Here is an 18,767-nt window from a genome sequence, read left to right as displayed (position 1 = left end):
CAGCAGCAGCTCAGATGCTGGCCTTGTGCTGGTTCTGCTGAGGGAACCTGTCTGGCTGCTGTCAAACACATTCTCAGCAGAACTGATACTCTATAGCAGCCATAACACTCAAACAAGCCAATAAAAGCAGGAAACTGAGCAACAGTGTGCTATTATTCCTTGGTGTTCGTAATTCCAGATCCAGGATGGCAACCATATCTGCTTTTTTCCTTAAACAAAAAGAAAAAAAAAAACAAACCAAACCAAAACAACAACAAAAAATTACAAAAAAAATTAAAAAATAATAAAAAATAAAAATCCTGAAACTCTCCTTTAAAAATTCTAACAATTATTCTTATGTCTTAATTTTACTTTCAGAACAGTCAAGACAGTTTCTACTTAATTTTGCTTAAAAATTCAATAATTTAGGAGTTGATTCCAGCAATCTGAATTTTAAATGAAAAGCAGAGAAAGGAAAGGTGTATATCTCAAAATAATTTACACCATTTTTAAAGCATGCTGAAACACCATTTCAGTTCTGGAAAATGTGCCAGTATTCCCATTTTCATTCTGTATGTCTTTACTTTTAATTATATTTTTAAAAATAAACATTATAATCACCATAATGATTCATTCTCTTTAGGCATAGGTAAAAATCTGAACTGCACTTCTGCATTCGAGTGGGCAGTGGTTCAAACCATTGGCCAGTGATGAGTGGCATCCTTAGGAATCAATACTGGAGTACCTCCATCAGGCAACAAATAATTGAAAAAAATGCATCCTTGGCAAATTTGCAGTGACACCACATTGCAATTCCCAGAAGGTCTATTAGAGGGCAGGGCTACTGTTCAGGGAACTTGGCAGGCTGCAAGGAGGGACCCAGTGGAGCCTCAAGGAGCTCAGCAAAGGCAAATGCAAGCTCTGCACCTTCATCCTGGGCTGCTTTAGCAAGAGGGCAGCCAGCAGGCTGGAAATTAATTCCTACCACTGGGCATCTGAAAGGCCACATCGCATGCAGAGTGCTCCAAACGCTGTCCCTCACTAGGAGAAAGGTATCAATACCCCCGTGGAGGAGGATGGAGCACACAAGTCAGGAGGAGCCCAGGGAGCTAGGCTTGCTCAGCCTCAAGACAAGAAGGAGGAAAGGCTGACCTGCTTCAGTCTCCAACCATCTGGAATGGGGTCCAGGGAAGACAGAGCCTGACCTTCCCAGAAGTGGTCAGTGAAAGAATAAAGCAACATTCATAAATCACAGCTGAGTATAAGGTCAGGAGGAAAAGAACCAAATGAAACAGCATAAAAAGGTTAAGCCCTGCAATAGTTGTCCAAAATGTCTGCGAAGTCTCCATCACAAAGGTATTCAGTGCTGGAGTCTCCATCAGAAAGGTATTCAGTGCTGGGCTGCACGAGCCCCTCAGCAAGCTGATTGCTCTTTGAAGAGCCCTGCTTTGAGTAGTAGGTTGGACTGTTTAACCGTCCCAGTGGCCCCTTCTAACCTAAATTATTCAATGATTTAATGAGTCAAATAACTTAGTGGTAATTGCTATTTATACAGCCTATTTAATAATTGATGTCATTTGATGTTTGTATCATAAAGTTTCGACCCTATTCCAAAAAGATTTCTGTTTTGGTTCCCTGCAAGGAAATATCTTTTGCACTCTGAAAAATGATCTAACATATCCAAAACTGGAAGCATTTTAGTCTAAGGTTCTCAAAATGCAGCCTTCGTCCATTTTGGGTCAAAAATTTTACAGGATCAGAAGTTTCCATGGAGTTAAGTTCTGCCTGGCAGCTGCAGTGTATGCACACAAATCACTTTAACTTTCGCTAAATTAAAGTGCTTTTCCGTATCTACCCATCTTACCACCTTTTATTAAGGCTTTTTAGTATGATATTTTGAAAAAAACAATACTGAGACTGGTCCTGTTAGCAATTTCCCTTTAGTTTTGTTATTTACCTTTTACAAGCAACCAGAGACCCCAGTAGAGACTTGGTAGGTAGTGTAAAATTGTGCAGTAAAGAGCAAAAAATCAATGCCCAGGAGGGGCAGTGTATGACATGCCAGATACATGGTGGAAGGTTTGGAAAAGGATAAAGAGAGGTACCAAAAACATCAGAGCTGGGAATACAGTCTGTGTCTCTGGGTCTCAGTACAGTGCTATCTGGCAGAAAAAAAAGCTGGTATGATGGGAAAAAAATCATTTTGAAGCCTCTTGCTGACACAGTCTGCCTGAGGTTAAAGACAGAACAAAGCCAACATTAGACTTCTTCACAAGAGTTATTTTTAAGGTTACTCCTGTTCACTAAAACATCACAAGCTGGCACAATGGGAAAAGTAAGGGAGACACTGATGTCTGCTTCGTTCATGTGCTGGCAGCAGGAGACAGCTTGTGGCCAGGACAGGGGGAGCAGCAGCACTGTCACTACTGGCGAGTCATGGTGGCCACCACCTGCCTGGCCTCCTTGCCAGGGAGAGGTGCCAGCACAGCACCACCCCGTCTGGCAGAGGGGCTGGCAGAGCTGAGAATCAGCTCAGCACAAGCACCAAGCAGCCAGAAAAAGTCTGGGCATTTAAACCTCGAAAAACAGCGATGAGCGGATTCAGCAAATTCAGTGAAAAAAGTCATATATAAACCCCTCCTTTCGCAGGATTTCCTAAGTGGGTTATGCCCTCCAGGGAACTCACTACTGCCAGAAAATTTAACATCCACCAAGAATGCTCTGGACACTCAACACTTTCTCTAAAATATAAGTCTTGTCCAGCTCTGGCCAGTCTGTCACCGGTGTTCCTGTACAGGCTGACAATTGTGTAGGCAGCTCATCACAGACCATGCCTGACTGAGCAGGGGGGAGTCAGGGGCCTGTGCTCCAGTTCCACTGATTTGTGCAAACAGGATCTTTACACTAAGATCACGCTTATTTCTCACTTTTATAATCCATATTTTGAGGTTAAAAAAAAAAGGAGAGAAAAAAAGTTTTGAACAACATATTTTGCTTCAGCATGGTGTTAGCATTAATACTCACGTAAAAAGACCCCTGGCAACTGTTTTAACGTAGCAAGAATTGATTTATACCTGGATCCAGTTCTCTCTGACTTTTTTTAGCAGCTCCTGTCAAACACTACTTTATATGCTTATATTATTTCACTTTATTGCACATTAATAATGTATGCTTTGTTATTATCAACATTAATATTCAGTGAATAAGTGTAGCTTTGCTAAATTTTTGATTAGTGTTACAATGAATGTACATGTTGATATACCTGTGATTGCAAATGGTTTTTAGATGGACAGTTGTCCCAATGGATAGTTAATGCTTCTGAAATAAATGGTAGCAACATCTCATTAATTTACACAGAAAGATACAAAAGGATCAATTCCCAAGATATAAGTTTTGATTTTCCTTTTTTTTTAATAATCCTAGCAGCTCTATGCACACTAAAGATACAAAATAGAAGTTGTTATTGTAAGAAGGTTTCTTGGGAAGTTTCTTGGGTTTTTTCCTCTCTAGATTTTTCATTTCAAGTTGTTGCACAGAATATCTGAGATCTTACACATTTAAGACTTCATCATTCTTACTGCCAATTTTATATTTAGAAGGAAACCAGCATAAGACATAGGTTTGTTTACTTTCGGCTAAAACCATCAATAAAATATGATAATCTATATCTGAGAAATCCATCTCTCTCTGCAGCACAAATGCAATATTTTACTCACTTCTAGGCAAATCCCTCATCCAATAATGCATTTTCAAATAGTAGGTAGCACAGGAATTATCTCCTGAGCATCTTTGCCATTCTTGTCAATGCTTTGGTTGCCTTATGCCCTGAAAAATTTTTGCTTAAAGATTTCAAACTTATTAATTGCCAGCATGCTTACTTTTCTGGCCTGCCTTGAACATATGTCACTTATTACAATGTATAAGGCATTGTAGCTGTGAAATGGAGCACCATAGCAAGAAGGGCATGTAGGAGAGGGCGATTAAACCAGAGAAGTAGGTGTGACAGAAGGCCTGAGGTTTGTCAATAATTCATACTTTATGGCAAGAGGAAATTGATAAAAGGCATTTAAAAAGAGTTACATCCATTCTATTTCTGTGATCACGCAATGCATCCTTCATCAAGATGTGAACTAACACCTCTAATAAGAGGTAAAGGAGTCACAATTCAGTAGCCAATCACTTTGGTCTCCGTTTCCACACTATTCCACACAAATCAAAATTAAATGCTGTCTGTGAAGGTAAGATACTCTAAGTACCTTCCCAGAAAAAGAAGGGACAACAGCCAACACGACAGGGACAGAAATGTTCAGCGCTCTTGGTCTGTCTCCTCCTCGCTGTCTCAGTGCCACCCTCATAATTCATGGAAGCATTTGCTCTGACAGAAGCCAGACTGAGGGGCCTTGAAGTGCAACAGCAATGTCAACAGTGGCCAAAACCTTAAAACCTTTGCCTTTGACATGGCATGACCTTAAATCACATTGCTCTGCAGTCGGATGAGGGAGAATTAAAAAAAAAAAAAAAAGAAAAAGTTTTATGGAAGAAGGAAAGGCCTTGATGCACATTCCCTGTGTTGAATATACTTGTTGGTACTTGTTGAACTTCCAGGACATGTGGTTGGTGTTTCTCTGCACTGAGAGATTAAAATTTCCAAGTCCTCCTCTATCTTGAAAGGAGAAAAAATTCTTCACGGTAGTTATGTCATCAGCACGTGGGACAAATATGCTTGTGCTGCCCATCAGCTTTTGTAGGAGAAAAAGCACCTAATCTTTGCTAACATGCAGTACATGAGTTTATTGTGGCTGAAAGATTTGCTGTCTTGCAGAAATGAATGAATCATCACTAGTGCTCCTGGAAACAAAGGAAATATTTAGGTGGACAAATACTATCACAGGAAGAATGTGGCTTAGTTTAATAGAAAATAATGAGAAATACTGGAAATATTGAAATAAATTAAAAATTACTGGTTAATTGCCAGGAGAATTTTGCCGTCAAAATACAGTGATAAAAGCTCCTCTTATGGACACCAGATTCATCATTAGGATGTCAAAATGAAAGCTGAGACAAGGAAAAAATAAGAAAAAATATAATTAAGAAAGGAATGATTTAAGAACTCGGGAAAAAATGCACTTCCATTCTTGTTTAGATTTTACTAGACAGCTACATTGCTCTAAGTTTTTCTGAGGTGATACTGCCAGTGGTGGCCTTTAGAAGATTTTGATAAATACTTTTCTTAAAGTCAACCTAAAATTAGTTTATTTGTTCAAGTGTATTCAAATGAGACTATGGTGTGAAAACCTAAATATGTTAATCTTTCAATTACTATCTAAAACACACAAGACTGAAAACTTAAAGAATATGAACAACTGGTATAAACCAAAAGAATCCTATTCAGCTTTGTCACTGTTAGCTAAAACTCCCTTTTGCTTTGATATTTGTTCTGCTTTAAAATCTTTGGTGTATTTCCTGAATAATTTTACAAGTGATAAAAGCCAATACTTTTATTATAAGTCACTATTAAAATGTTATATTATTCTAATCTACTGTTCCAATCTAGAATAAAAATAATTGATGTCTATTTTTTGACTTGCATGGTCAAACACCTCTTTAATCTCAGCAATGTTCCTACCTGACATTGGAGCAGCATAACTATGACTATGTGCTAAGAAAAGGATCAAAACCCATCCTGAGATGCAATCTGATGGGATAAATATTTATCTACAGCTTAGGTGGCTAGAACCTTCACCCTCCAAAATTAATACTGCTGCATGGAGAAACCCCTAAATCAATCATGGTTTGTTCCCTCACATGGGGGTTAAACATACAGAGGTGTATTTACAGGTGTCAAAGCTTCTAGAAAGCAGCTCTTGAAGCATCCTATTATTAATGATTTCAAGCAATATTTCAAAGTTGAGAAATAGTAATTTTAAGGTCTATAAGAATGAAAAGCATGTGCCTTTCACAAATTGCTGACCTGGCTGCAGACCATAGAGGAACAGACAGGTGTTCTGCACAGGTTCCCCAAGTTTATTTCTGAGATGCAGCTCCCTTGGTACAAAAGACACTCATGGATACACCCAGCTGCAAATCCTCACACAAATACTGAACCCACTTGCTACTCATGCAGCAGTAGGAAGAGGGGAAGGGATTTTGATGGTACAGGAATGACACAATGATGCTACATGAATATGCCCACATTTCCTGCCTCTCAAAAATCAATAATTTCCTGAGAGTGTTACAGAAGTAGGAAGTTAGGGAATGAAAGCTGGCAGTTTACAAAACCCAGATGATGGTCAGTGTGGTTATTTGTTTTCTGCACGTGAACCCTGACAAATACTCAGTGTGGGGAAAACAGGAAAGGCTTTAGGAGTTAAAAAAGGCAGAGAAATCATTTTGGTATATGTGGAGTCAGCAAAAAACTCCACCTATAACTGAATTGACCCAAGTGACAGAAGTCTAGAAGAAACCAGTTTCATTAGTTGTGTTTATTCAATAGTACCCTTTGGGACCAAGGGAGATCTGTTCTGCTGCAATTACACAGGGTCTCAACTAGCATGAAGGTGAACAATAATGCATTACCCTGCAGCACCATTAAGCCTGTATGAGCACAGAGAAGGACACAGCTTTAACATAGAAAGCCCTTGCAGGCTTGCTTTTAAGATTCTGAATGAAGTTACATTTAGATAACTGTTCCTTCTGCGTTTGCTGAGATTGAACATCTCTCCTCCCTCGACCCCATGCCCTATCTCCCTTTCCAGCAGCCACAAAGACTGACTGGAAGTCTAGCCATGAGTGATTTCTTCAAAGTTAGTCAAATGCATTTCCACGGAAGGCTCCCACCAGCTTTTTGCATAATCACTCTGCGTTATCCTTGTGCAGTCTGAAAGGCACGGTGGCAAAACCCCTAAGTGGAAGAGATTGATATGGCTAACACTGAGACTGCTACAAAAATAGTGCTGCACGATGAAAGCTCCAGACCAGGTCCCTGGCAAAGATGGGCACAAGCCAGCCTGACTGGGCTGCACACCAGAGTTGTGCAGACTTTTAGAAGCAGCATGCTACCATGCTCTATGCTGCTGGAAAGCTTCCTGTTGCTTCAAGTATCTTATTATTGCTTTGCTCTTCTGAAGATGATCTCGAAGGCAAATACACTCTTCCCTAACATAATTGCCAAGAAGTTCTACTGACAAGGGTTTTGAGAAAGCTTAAAGTCACAGACACTCCTGAGAGGAGTAACCCATGTTTCACTCTTAGTTTTTTATTATTTACTTTTTTAGAAGCTAGAGAAAATTACCTTGAAAGCCTTTCTTTAAGAATCAAGAGAGGTTATTATATTATGTTCTGACAGGATGGAGTACAATTGTCTCCTCCTTTGCAAGTTTTTTTTCCCAGATAAATGCATTTTCTTCCATTTCTCTTTCTGTATGCATTTATAAGATTTTCTGTAGTATTTCATGTTCAGCAAGACTGCTACCTTTGTAGATAATTTTTGTGGTCCTCTTTTATTCACTGACAAATTTACATTTAGATTATATACTTCTACCTTTTTATTGGAACAAATGGCAGTAAAAGCACATTTGATATAGTGTTTACATCCAAATATAAATAAGCATCAGTAACTGGCCATGAATTTCTCAAACCCTACAGCAAGAAAATAAAATGCTTCATTGTGTCACCTAGCTAGGTCTATAGTGGGAAGCAGATGGAGACAGATGAACAAACCTGTAATGCTGGGGTAGTGCATGGTAAAAATCCCAGGGTGTTATGAGCTTCACTTCATCCCCCAGTATTGCCCTGCCTTTGGAGAAGCCAACCATTCCTTAGCAACCTTGCAATTTCCTACAAAGTCAAACATTGCCAGCTTCACCAGGAACATAAACCTTCCTTGTCACAGATTGTCACAGAGTTTTTGGGGGAGCTGAAATATTCTGTTCATGAGTGGGTAATGTATGGTGGACACATTTGGTTCAAACCTTCAGCTACTGAATGATTCAGCAAACAATAAAATGTCTCTTTTCCAGCAAGAAAAGAGCACTGGGTAAAATGCCAGCTCTGTAAAACGGGAATCCATCTTCTGGTTGTTCCTGATTCTTAGTAACCTTTGATCTCAAACTACATTCATGTAATCTATTGAATATGAATAGAGTGTAATAAGTTCCAGAAGCAGCTATAGCAATAAGACAAATTCTGCCTGATCATCTTAGTGTTATTCACAAAAATATTGAAACTGTTTTCTTGCTAATCATCCAAATGCTGGAGAATACTGAATTCTCCAAGTTATGTTTTTCACAACAGCAAATGCTCACTTTTTCAATAGTTTTTTTTATACAGTCCACCCCCAGCCCCTCACCAGAAAGCAGAGAGTTTAACAACCTAAACTTTAAAAGTTTTTACTGCATATAATAGAATCAGTCATGCCTTTTCCTGTCTTTTCTTTTTTTCTTTACCTTTGGCAATCTCACTTTTGAAAAGGACAACTGAAACATGGTAACTTTGCAAAAGCTGGAAAAGATCTCTTAGTCTGAGTGTCCTTTTTGCTACAGAAAGGGAGAAGGGTTAGAAAAGCTGTGATGCAGCAACAGAGGAGGAAAATGGGTAAGCAGATAAAAATAACCAATGAGGAAGAAAAGATATCATTTACTGCAACAAACATCAAAATAGAAAATGTGTATGTTTGTGCCTATGCCTTCCCACAGTTTGCTGGGAGGAAAGCATTCAATATTGAAGCACCTCAAGATATAATTTATTTCAAATATCATGTTGAGAAAGTCAGATCAGAGAAATGGGAGAAAACACTCAAAGAATAAACACAAACACAAGGATTGCTAATTCAAGTACCTCAAAATGGTAACAGCTTCAAGCATCTGAGGGGAAGGTGAGCAGGGAAGAGAAGAGTTATCACTTCTTGAAGGAGCTCGGGGTGGGTCTGTTATTTCCAGCTGCTGAGGTGAAGGCAGCTGGCTTGTCTTCTCTTCCAAAGTCAGAGATGGTAACAAGCACAGCTCTGCCAGGCTGTAAATTCACATGCAGCACTACCATGCACACTGCTTCAAGTGCCACCTGGCAAATAACCAAATATTAGTCCCACGGGCCCTTTGGCTTGCAGTCAAGGGCTGTGAAAGCACAGGTTTGGCAGAGAGGGCCCGGGAGCCCCAGGGCAGGTACAAGGTGAGGAGTCAAGCTTTCAGACCATGCCACAGACAGCACTCACAGCTCGTGCCAGGCAGAGCCAGCCCACGCTGCCCTGGCTGGGAGCATGGGGAAGCAACATTAAACACCCCACACACACTGACTTGAACAGCAGCAGAGGAAAAGCAAAATCCCCGAGGATGCCCAGAGGGAACAACCAAGAACAAGAAAGTACCCACATTTATATATGTTAATAGAGCCACGTTTATGACAGCTTCTTATTTGGAGATTTAGCTCTTGCTGTTTAGTGTAGAGCTACCAGCAAAGTGGGTGTGAAAGAGCAGATGATACTGAATTATCTGAGCTACTGACTGTGTCTTGCATGAGCTCTGAGGGCTCTGCCAACAGCTGGATGGAGACACAGTTCACTGCCATTGAGCCTCCAACAGCGAGAGGTGAGCAAATCCTAATTTTGTCACACTTCAAGGTGCCCTGTTCTCTATTTCCCCAGCCCTCACTGCTCTGGGAGGAAAGGATTTAAACCATTCATTCAAAAAGAGAAAAGAATAACATTTTCTAGCAATAGTAGGGTGAAGAAACCACCTTTTCACTGCAGTTGATTCTGCACAGGTCTATTTACTTTGTTGAAGAGAAGACATAGGTGTTTAAAATGACAGCACGTCAGCTTTTCTGTCTGTTCTGCTCCAAGAGTAGTGCAAATTCCCATTGATGTCTCACCTTGCAGAGCTCTGGATGCAAGATGTTCCTAGGGTAATGAGTTGTAGCTTGGAAATTTGGAAATACAATTCTACTCTTTGAAGGTTGGAAAAAAAAAGAGGAAAGAGAAAGTAATAGCAGGTTGACATAAGGGAATAGGCCATTTTCACAAAGTTTATCTGCAGCAGATTATAATTTTCAAATGTAAACCCCATTCAGTGAGGCAAAAAATCAAACAGAAATATACTGTAGAACATATTCTTTGGTCTTTTCTCAAGAGAAGGAAAGAAAGTATATTAGATCTAGTTGAACAATCTGTAATGAATAACGTAGCTGACATAACATACTTGTGCTGTGTATATCACCAGTGTACACTGGGTTTCTCAACTGTTTATTACTCAGAAAACCTTTGCTAAACGATGGAAGTACACATCCAGCTCTTAAATAGGAAATATGCTCTCAGTATGACTGCAGACTTACAATTTAGGAAAAAGACTTTGGCAATTCAGGCATATTTCATGACATCCACAAGTCCCTCAAAGCAAAGCTCATATAGAAAATTACCATGGTTTGTCCCAAGCTGTCATTTGGTGAATAAGGTCACCAAGACTTGCCTGCTGAGGACGGTAAATGAAGCAGTACAGTTTGGAGGAATCCTGGCATCAGCCAGCCAGGCCCTGAGCTCTCAGGCCTCAGCTACTGCTCATGAGTGCAGGGAGACTTCACACAGCTTTGCAGTTAACCTCAGAGTTAAAAAAAAAATAAAGTACTGGTTTGAACTCAACATCTCAACAGCTCTGCAGGGCTTTTCTCCAAGAATATCAGATAAAGTACCTCCTATAGCCACCACTCTATTTTTCATTATTTGCTTCTCCCTTTCTGACCCTTAGTATTTTTCTCCGTGCTACTACATTTCAAGTCCAAGCACATTACAGAGCTAACACATATACAAACACTTCCTGAGCTGGAACCTCCTCAGTCTTACATTGACTCCATTTGGGCTCTGAATAACTCGCAGCACACAAAACATTAGTGCTTAGACCCTCATGGACTGGACAATCAGATCCATTCCTACAGCCAAGGCAGATGGAACATGGGAGTTAGGCGCAAGGATATCCATTTCAAGGACACCAGGATGTGGCTGCAGTGTATGAGAAGAGATATGGCCCAAGGAGGCTGGATTTACAGCATAAGAAAGCCTGCCACCTCCTCTAAGAAACTGTAATTGAGTCTCTGACCACCAAATTCCTGTCATTTTGTCCAGTCAGTTGCCACTCGCTAGATCAGGTTGCTCAAAGCCCCATCCAACCTGGCATTGAACACTTCTAGGGATGGGGCATCCGCAACTTCTCTGAGCAAAGGGTAGCAAAAAGGTAGTACAAGAGTAGAAGGAGGGGTTCGTTCTGTTCTGAGCCTGCCCCAAGCTTTGAGGTTGTATAATAAACTGCTTTTGTTCCAGACTAAAAAAAAAGAAATTATTTTGCATTTAGAAGGCAAAGCTTTGTTGGATGAAAGAGACAAATGCCAACACCAAACTGTTTTAGTAAAGCTGCTGGGATGCGTGGGAAAATTGGCTCAAACGCATGTTTCATTCAGTCCCTGATATATTGCTGTTTGTCTTCAATTCTTCAGCAACTCAAAATACACTTAAGTAGAAATAATGTTTAAGCAGATTTGCTCTACTCTTTAGTACAGCAGGCTTTCAGAAGACATGGGCATTACTCTAAATCAATTACTTTTTGCTTCTTTCTCTTGTCTTTGGCTGGACTGGACTTCTCTGCTCAGTCAGTGGAAGCTGTTATATAGCTGACAAGAAATTTCCCAGCTGAAAAATACAGAGTGCCAACCAAACCTTGCTGAGCATTATTTCATCAGGCAGCCACTGTGTCTCTTTACAGTATAAATGATAGACTGAGGCATGAGGCCTTCAAGAGGTCCTTAGTTGCCTTGGCCTTGAACTTTGTTTGCCTGCTCTTAAGGAGTCTTACCCTCAGTACCAACTATTATTCAAGAGCCCCTTTGAAATTAACTCTCTTTTCTGGGTTGTTGAAGTATATTGGCATTTTTATTTTGGTTTTTTTTGTGTGGAATGGGGGCACCTTGCTTGTTTAATACTGTAAGAAAACACAAGTCATCACCAGCAATCCTCCTGTAAACTATGAGATTTGAAGCATGAAGCACTCAGTGATGACCTATTCAAGGCATACATGGAGGAACAGTAAAGTTGGACAGCCAATTGCTACAAGTTAAGCTCTAAAAAGCCACTCCAGGGTAATTAAATACCTTACCTCAGAGCTCTTCACTTCTGAAAATTTTTGTTGGGGATACAACCTGTCAAGCAATTTGCAGAGTAGAGCCACTCCTATGAGTCTCCATCATTCAGAAACTATTTAAATATATGCAACTTTCCCCTGAAGGTTCAGGGTGGCCAAACAGATCAAAACTGGCTATGAAACAGGATTGTTACCGACTGTTAAAGTCTACTTTTCTATCTGTTTATCCCTGTTGCCTCACTCCTTCACATATAAATACCACCTGTGCCCTGCTGATTGAAATGAATATTTTATATCCACAAATTCCTTCCAGCTTTATGGCTGATCTGTAGATTTTACTGGGCTACACCACTTGCACATCTGATAGGTTTTGTCTACACTTACAGTAACTGCAGCCACACTTGGCTCAGACAGAACCACTTCTCTGTACAAGTAAAAAAGTGGAGTTCCTACACCCTGAGGTCACAATTTTGTCAAAGTTTACATTTTTGACATAGCTTTTTAAGGCTATAAAACATTCAAGGGACTGACAGCTCCAGACGACATTTGTTTCCAGAGAACAACTCACAGAAAAGTTACAAAGGTTGCTTTTAGGTACTTAGATTATATTCTAAACTTGATTTACCCCTGAATGGTCCTTTGTAAGCCATTTATGTTTCCCAATAAAATAGAGCAGCTTCAAATTCTTCTCTGATCTAAGCACGTCAGAAATTAAAATTAGATTTTTTTTTTGCATTTCTTTTATCATACTAGCTCAATTCCACACCACACATGAAAGCTTGGTCTCTGCTTTCTTCTAGCCAGAAGCACTTAATCCTCTTAATGGGTGACTCACCCGACTTACTTAGTCTGGTCAGATAGGAAATCATCTGCACAGCCACAGAATTACGAGTCTGGAACAACACTGCATGAAATTACCTCAAGGATTTCCATATGGATCTTGCTGTCTACAAGACTATCCTACCTAATAAACCCAGGGGATTCAGATAACATATTTACAAACCCTTCTTTCATTGATTTTTTTCACTTTTTTCCTCTCCTCATTAAACAAGACAGATACCCAATTTAAAGTCACTGGTTAACAGCTAAAAGCAACTTTTATAGGCTTTGTAGCAAGTAGGAGTGACAAAAACACCTCTTCTATCACTTCCTGTAGGTCAATAAAATATAACATGATGAACCATCTGCTGCTTGTGTAATGGGTAAAGGCTGGAATAACACATCAGAACTAATCCAGTCTTTTCGGGGTTATCTTCATGAGTTTAAAATGTAACCCTCCCACTGGCTACATGGAAGAGCTGACTTAGCTCTGGAATAGCTGAAGTCACTCTCTGCACTAAAAATCTTATCTGCTTCCATTCTCACTATAATTGACTCACCAGGCAGTGAAAATAAAAATTAAATTACCAAAAGCACCTTTAGGTATTTCTCTCACATCCCCAAAATAGACTAGTACTTTAACACCACGTCAGAAGATGTAAAAACAGTGAAGATGTAATGGTAAGGGTCAAATCTGGCATTTGGGATGAACACATCTGGGAGAAAATCTCAGAATAACAAGTCAGGGTACTTATATGTTGCACAGAGCCAGATGGGAGGTGGATGGTGGGCTGCTGTTGAGGAACAAGGAGGACATGAAGGTCCCTTGTGATGAGCTGTAGGAAGCTGCAAGGCCTTGGCACAGGTACATGTGGCCAGGAGCATGTTGGGGAGCAGATAAGGGACATCCCAGGCTCCTGTTTGGCTCCAGGGGGGCCAGTTGGACACAAGACCTAACACAGAGGCTAACACCCATCCCAGAGAGGCACTTACCCCAGTAAATCTGGAAACAGCCCAGCACCCTGCTGGGAAAACAACCACCTTTCTAGAACCTGTCTCAGCCCATCTCAGGGAAAACTCCCACAAGCTGCTATATAAGATTATTCCTTGTCTCTCCTCATGTCAGGAGGCTCTGCAGAGAATACCAAGCCTGTAGAGAAGACTGATGGGATTTTCCATGATGCTATATAACACTGATCCTTGCCTTTCAGACGGTGCACAAGCAGAAACATAGGAGATTATACTCCTGCTGTTTAAATCTTATGAAGAATAAGGGACAAGGTTTAAAAATAAAGAGCTGTGATGCAAAAGAATGTATTTGGATGTCCTAGCTTAGTCAGCAGTAGCAATTACATTTAATTAAGAAAACACTAATAATCTTCAAACAGCATTAACTTTAAACCAACTAAATCCATGAAATATCTTCAGTTTAATTTTGAAATACTATTAAATAATTACTGTATCTCCTCTGATACTAATTTAAGCAGAAAATTTAGTCTCTTGAGGCATGTTGGACAAAGACACAAACATCAGCATCAATATCTTCTTTTTATTTCCACAATTATCTTTCTTAATGCTAATCCCTAAATACAGTTTAGAAGTGATGCTTTCTCTAAGTCTTAGCTTGCTTTGAGTTTCTTACTTCAGATGAAATTCAAAAAATACAAGGAGTATTAATCCAAAAAGACAAAACTAACACAACTTCTCCCATCAACAGCTAGCAAACTAACAAACCAAATACATTGAAAAGAAAGAGAAAACCCTGTGTATGGAAACGTCATAAGTCACAGGTGTTTGTTTGTTCTTTTTTTTAACATTATTTTATCCCATGTACAGCAGCAGTGGCACACTTCAGCTGGAGGCAGCCTGATAAACGTTCACATAAACTATGGCTTGCTAAAAGAAGAGATAAACTGTTCTTTCAGAGACATTTCTCATGGTAATTCTTTATTTATGCCCTCATATTGATAGCTAAACCTAAAGTAAAAATATTTTAAATATTCTATGTGTTTGTGATTTTGAGTGTAAAACAGGGGGATTACTAAATTTCTCAGTGTTTCCATTGAAAACTACTGTCTGAGGTCTTCTAGGGCTGTTTGGAACTAAAACTGAGGAAAATATTTAGATGTTTCAGAACTTTATGAACCATCAAAAATTTTAGGTGATAAATGTAGATTTTTTTAACTGTTCATTTTTTAGAACTCATGTCTCCCAGAAAACAGACATTGTCAGGAAAGTTTGTATGATAAATCATGGCTTAGGCTGATAAATACAAAATCATTCAAAATCCATCTGAAAGACGTTCAGAACACTAATGACAATAAAATATAGTTCAGTTTCTGAATCAAATTTGCCTAAGCTCAGATGGGGCGATCTCATGTGCATGTAAATTAACAAAACTGTGGCAGTTTTGCCTTTCTAAGGCAGAGTCCAAAAGGAGCTGTAAAGTCCTTTACAGCTCTAAATGTAAAAGGCCACACACATCTGGCAACAGTCCCACTGCAGAGAAAAAAGAAGTTTCCACTTCAACATAAGATTATGGGCCTTACAAAAGGCAGACCTGATCTATCAAGAAGGATCAAGATGACAATACAAATCGAAAGCACTGGCAACCTGGTGTCACTGTATCACCTTTCTATAGGCAGGTGGCTGCTGTCACCAGAACTGACAAGATCCTTGTGCTTAGAGCATGCTCTGAGCATTACTGTGACTTAAGACTATTTTCTACCTGCCAAAGGAAGGATGTCTTTTTCCTTGCCTTCTTTTTTTCCCCCAAATATCACTTTAATGTTAGACCCTGTCTTTAAGCTATTTAATCCATCCAGCTAAGGGACACTGATTTAGTGTCTCACGCATCTCAATATCATTTGTGCTTGCCTGCAACCACATACTTCCTATTCTGTTGCAACCCAGAACATCCTTCTATCATGTGTCATTTGTTTCTCACCAGCCTGCTGTGCCCTATGGCATTACCCCACCTTTCTATCCCAAGGAGCCAGAGGGTGTAGGAAGGCTTTTTCAGCAACAACAGGTATTGCTGCTTCCGTGGGGATTGCTGTGGGTGGACAGCATCCTGCCAGGGATAAAATGGCCCCCTCTCAGCCACAGAGTCATATTTTGTGCTGCATTATTGCTCTGTAAAAGAAGGTGGGGTTTTTTCCTCGGCAGCTGGCAGATGTGCCCCTCTGAGGAGCCTTCTTTCAGCTGAATCCAGGCCCTTCTATCATTTTGACTGATCTTAGGAGAGAATCAGTATTTAAGCAGACAAAATGTTGGCTGTCAGACACCTAGAGGTAACACTGTTGACAAGGTCTCATATCATACTCAAGTAAAAACAAAAATTGACTCATTCTGAATAATTAACCTGTAACCCAGTTGGAATGAACCATGGGTGGGGGCCATGCCCCTTTCCTCAGAATCTCAACCTTCTGACTGGAAAGAGCATCCTAGTCTAGCCAGTTGTATTGCTGCACTCCAAAGGGAAGGGTTAGGTGGTAGGATCCTGGGATAGATACCCCTGGGTGCTCCACTTTAAAGCTGAGCTGCCCCTTGTCTTCTGTCATTAAATAAATAAATAAATTTTAAAAAATTAAATAAATAAATAATAAAACCATTATTCTTCAAGAGAGTGATATGCTGTCCACAAATCACTGCGTGTTTTCCCTAGGAGTACATGAAAAGAGTGGTTCAAAGAACAAAGTGCAGTTGTGTACTAAGGCTTAAAATACACAAATCCCAACAGCCTCTTTGCTAACTACCCACACCAACATTAGAGGCTTCTTCCCAGCTCATAGCTGGGGTTTTAGATAGGTATTCTAACTCTCTCTTTAGTTTTGATGAACATTATATATTCTTGTAATCGAGGTATGTGACTATAAATCAGGAATGTGTAATCCAAAGACTTCTGTTATTGAAGTGAAATGACAAGGAGATGAACATCTTGGGGCATCCCAGACCTAGCACATGTATTAGCCTCAGAAGAGTCTAAAGTTTGCTACCGCTCAGGCAATCATCCCTACACATAGAGACATGTGCACCTACCTCAACCGCAAAAATTAGGCTGGGACCATATACCAAACATCCCACCTTCACCCAGATAGTTACAGAACTAAATGTATTTCATTCAAAGTTTCAAGAAACAGGGAAGGCTATGATCACAAGGTATTTTTTTCCAGGTGTAAAGCCCATTGTTTTACCAGTTGTTTTTGCAGAATCCTGTTCTGCTTTCACCTTTGTCCCTAGTGCTCTTTTACCCCACTTAGCTGAAATATCCCCTCACTCCATATCCTACTGCTTGTTCTGTGCAGTTTAGACTAGGTTAGCTTTTCTCTTCTCCTTCAGCTGAAACACTCACCATGCCTAAGCCACATAATTCAGGATTAATCGTTCCACTCTGCTAAATGTCATTGACTTCTGCTCGTTTCTTCTTCAACATTTTCTTACTTGAGGGCTAAGTAAATGGTAATAGCCAAGGATAGCTGTATCCAGCACATAAAGGGCACCTTCCTTTTTTTGAACTCAGAGGACAATATTATACAAAAGTATTCCAGTGTAATTGAAGAAAATGTACCAGTTATCATATATTTATTTCTGACTTCAACAGTCAACTTTCCATCCTCCATTAACTATTCCTTTTCTTTACAACCTCGCAAAGAAAAATAATGCTTTTTTTTTTTTTCCCTAAAAAACCAAAATCCTCACAAAACAGCAGGAAACCATCTGAAACTCTCCCTCGGCAAAGTTTGTGCTTTGCAGAATTGGCAGGTGCATGCAATGAATGTGACACAAAGTGCAGTTTGTGTAATGTGCCAGAGACCGACGCTTGACAGCCAACTGCTGCCCCCGTCGCCGGCATCACTGCCTTTCCTTTTCATACTCACAGGCAACTCTGACACTCATCTGCAGTGCCCTGGCACCTCTGCAGTTTGCATTCTGCACACCTATGATGCTTGTGTTATAAAGGCACAGCAACAAGCAGCAGAAACCAGACAGCAGATCAGGCTATACCAACCGCTGCTTTAAAGTGAGTAGCTTCAGGCTTAACGCTGGTCCTTGTTCCATATGCACTTTCCTGGAAAACTTAAACAGCAAAGTAAACCTGGCTTTGCTGGCTCCAGCCTTAGAGCTGAGCCAGGTCAGAGAATATGAGCAACAGCTCAACATGTCAGGAATATGAAGGAGATGAGCAGAAAGGGGCTGCTCTGAAAACAAGGAGCCTGAGTGAAATGGTGATGGCTGAGCTGATGCTCAGGCCCAGGGGGAATTGCATGATAGTCTTTGTGGTTGCCTAACACATTTGAAGTAAATTAAAGAGGAGTTTTCTCTTTCTAGCAAAGCGTGCATGGTCACATCTCAAATGATACACAGGTTTTCCAGAAAGGACTTGGGTGGGGACAGCAAGCAGCCACTCATATAAGGCCAGATTTCTGACCGAGGGATACCCCTTCATAGTGTCTTTAAGAAATAAAGCTTAAATATTTTCACCATTGTCCCTGAGCTGCTCAACCCCAACCCAAACTACAAAGCTATCTGCTACAAAAAAAAAAAGCACTGCCTACTGATATTGCAGCACAAAAAAAGAGATGTATTTGCTCACACACACAAACAGAGCACTCTGGAGTAGGACTTTTCAGAGCCATGCAGTTGTGGGAGCAGGCAGTGTTTACAAGGGTCTCAGCATGAGCTGGCAACCTAACTCTGGAAAATGGTACACGCTATCAGAACATTATCTCATGCCTTCAATGCAGCAGGACACTCAGACCTCTTCAGAGCCCCTTATCCAGTCAAAGATCAAATATAGAATTTTTTATATGTGCTTTGAAGAAGAAATAGGAAAATATTTCAGAAGACTAC

This window comes from Lepidothrix coronata, unplaced genomic scaffold (assembly GCF_001604755.1).
Source record: "Lepidothrix coronata isolate B3197 unplaced genomic scaffold, Lepidothrix_coronata-1.0 Scaffold17, whole genome shotgun sequence".
In the NCBI taxonomy this organism is placed as follows: Eukaryota; Metazoa; Chordata; class Aves; order Passeriformes; family Pipridae; genus Lepidothrix; species Lepidothrix coronata.
This window is presented reverse-complemented; position numbering follows the sequence as displayed.